Below are 3,218 nucleotides of genomic sequence, written 5' to 3' on the forward strand. Positions count from 1 at the left end.
TCATAATTATCAAAGAGGCAGAGGACTGATGATCATCAGCTGTGGTGGTGAAGAGATCACAGCTTTAAAAATAAATGAATAAAACTGAAAGCTTTGTAATAAGGATGACCAAACTCAGCTCAGGAAAAGGTGCAAGAAAAATAGAACTTTATTTTATCATTTCAGAAGTGGGGGAATGTGGGTGTGAGACGTTGTACATACTCTCAGAAAAAAAGAAAGAAAACTACTTGTAATTGAGGGAGAAAAGAAGGTATGGTAACCTTGAAGAAAACTATTTCCACTGAATGATGGTACTCAAAGCTACTTTGAAAGACATTGAGGAAATTCATAGGCTCATAGATGGAAAGAGACTTTGGAGATCAGTCCAAGGATTTTTAATTTGAATTCTTTCCTTGTTTTTAAAAAAAGTATTTTGATAATTTTTACATGATTGATTTCCTTTATAATCACATTTTTTTTGGTTTTATGTATTTAAAAACATTTTGAGAAAGAGTCCCTAGGTTTCACCAGACTGCCAAAGGAGTTCATAACACATTAAGAACAGGATAAGAACCTTATCCAACTCTTTCCTTTTACAGATAAGGAAACTGAGACCTCGAGAGTAAGTGACTGGCCTAAAGTCATACAGCTAGGAAGGAGTAGAGCTGGGATTGGGAACTGAGGTTCACTGACTCCAACCATAACAGCATGTCTCTCTAAGCTGTCTCTGGGAATTTAGCAGCGAGAGGGAGACCTGTAAGACAACCGTAGGAGGGGCTGATGAGGTAAAAGGAAGTTGTATTTGTTTGTTTTTAAGATAGAGAGATGTACACATGTGTAGGTATTAGGAAAGAACCCGTAGATAGTGAGGAAAGAAAGATGAGAGAGGAAACATGGATGGGAGGGGAAGGACGGCCATGCAAGAGAACGGATTCCTTCTCTGCGACAGGAACAAGGAGAAGAGGATGGGTGAACAAGGAAAGGGCTTTGGACATGCGCACTAGTTTGGAGGAGATTGGAGAGCTGAAGGAGCTCCCAAGGTATGGCCTCAATCTTCTGGGTAAAGAAGAGTGTGGGGGCAGCTAGGTGGCACCATGGTGGGGATGGGGCACCGGTTCTGAGGTCCAAAGGATCCGGTTCAAATACAGCCTCAGACACTAGCTGTGTGACCCCAGGCAAGTCATGTAACCCCAAATGTCTCCAAAAGAAGAAGAAGAGGATGAGAGAGGGCAAGGGCTTCTGCAAGAAGCTTTCCCACGTCTCCCTAATCTTAGTGATTTCCCTTCTGCTGATTCCCTCCAATTTATCCTGGGTAGACATTGGTTGTGTATACTTCTTTTCTTGTGGTCTCCTCCCTTAGACCTTGGGTTCCTTGAGAGCAGGGAATTTTTTTTTTAACCTTTCATTGTATTCCTAGGACTTAGAGTTCCTGGCACACACAGGAGGTACCTAATAAATACCAGCTGATTGATTGACTGACAAGGCAGAATTGCCTAGAGGAGAAAAATGAAGTTGGAACAGCAATTATGGAATTTGTGACAGGGAATCCACTAGAGATTAATAAAATCATTATCATACAGTGTCCAGGGATCAGCCATGAATCAATAACATAGGATCATGGGACATAGGGGGTCATAGATTTTGAGATGAAAGAGATCTTAGAAGTCATATAGCTGTAACAAAAAAATTTTAAAAAGAAGTCATCCAGTCCAATGCTCTCATTTTACAGGTGAGGAAACTGAGGCAAAAAAGAAGTTAAATGATTTTCCCAGTGTCGTAAAGCTAATAAGCATCCAAGGTGGGATTTGAACCTGGGTCTTCCTGACTTCAAGTCCAGAACCCTCACACATAAATCTTTCCAGTGTTCCTGGTTTCATTATTTCCTCCCGTAGAGGTAGAGAGAGATAAGGAGAAAGATACATATAATTAATTAAGTATGAAAAAGGAAATTACTCATAGAAACTTTGAAGTGTATACATATGATTTGCATGCACACATGCACACACACACACACACTTTTAAGAGGTATACACAGAGATTCACCTCTACGTAGGCAAATGTATCTCGTTTTTGCCTGGCCATTTCCTTGTTGTCTTCTGTCTTTTCTTCTTTAAGCCCAACCCTGACAGGCTGTATACCTCCATGGACAGGAGGCTGGATTTGGAGATGGATGACCTTCAAAACCCTGCCAGATATAATCTTAGTGGCTTTGATACTCACCTGTTAGAACCTCAGTTCCCTCATCCATGAGATGGTTAGCTTGGACTTGGTGACTTCCAAGGCCCCTCCCAGCTTAGATTCTGTGAGCCCAGGTCTTTCTGACTCTGCGTCCAGCTCTCTACCCACTGGGCCAATGTGAAGGGGCAAAGGAGAGATCCAGATGAAGTATTTAGGGAATATTTGAAAAGAATGAGACGACTTTCAAATGGGAATATCATGCAAGTTTTTGTGGCCAAAGAGGTCATGAAGGAAGATTTCAACATTTTGATCATAGCAGCATTGATTTGGAGTCAGGAGGACTCAGAGGCTGCCTGTTCACTTGGAGGGCATGCACATCCAGGCACGGGGAATAACCTCCCATGGAATTTAGGACTCTTTTTCCTCATGGACCTCAGGCTATGCAATGGGGACAAAATGTCATATCTGTCTGCTTCCTTGACACACAGGAATGTTTGGAACATTAATATACTGGCTGCAGAGCCATTAGAACTTCCCAGAAATAGGGAGAGAAAGGGACTGGAGCTGTGATTTCATTTGTAGAAGAAACTGCTGTATTAAAAAACTCCCTTCACCAAAGTTGGTTACCACCCTCTTTCCACCTCCACAAGAGCTGCCTACCCCCCTAGAGAGGACTCCACCCTGAGGCCAAATCACTGATTGATGGCTCTGGAACTCTTGGGAGAAGGTCCAGCCTTGGTTTTCACTCTATACCACTGGTGTACCCTCTGATCTACGCCAGTCTACTCCAGCTGCATTGCTTTTGGGCATACATCCTCTTCAATCCCCCCTCCCCAGGCCTTGGAACCTCTTCATGCTTTGTCTTTCTGTCTTAGAGTGGAAGCTCAGAGAGAGTAGCCACCTTGGATCTCCAGTGCTCACATAATAAATGTTCCATTATCTTTTTTCTCTCTATCTTCCTCCCTCCCTCCTCTCTTCTTCTTTTCTTCTTCTTCCTCTCTCCCCTTCTTCCTCCTTCTTCTCTCTCTCTCTCTCTCTCTCTCTCTCTCTCTCTCTCTCTC

The 3,218-nt window shown here is 42.8% G+C and overlaps 1 long non-coding RNA gene across 1 annotated transcript in view; it reads left to right on the plus strand.

Moving 5' to 3' along the window:
- The first annotated feature begins 831 nt into the window (after positions 1 to 831).
- LOC138165160 (uncharacterized) overlaps positions 832 to 3,218 on the plus strand; it is a 3,300-nt gene continuing 913 nt past the window's right edge. Inside the window, exon 1 of the long non-coding RNA XR_011169283.1 lies at positions 832 to 1,019. This is a non-coding gene — a long non-coding RNA (uncharacterized lncRNA). The remainder of the gene's footprint in view (positions 1,020 to 3,218) is intronic.

Source organism: Petaurus breviceps, unplaced genomic scaffold, assembly GCF_028583685.1.
Source record: "Petaurus breviceps papuanus isolate PSGF00001 unplaced genomic scaffold, PetGlider_PUasm1.0 208, whole genome shotgun sequence".
Taxonomy (NCBI): Eukaryota; Metazoa; Chordata; class Mammalia; order Diprotodontia; family Petauridae; genus Petaurus; species Petaurus breviceps.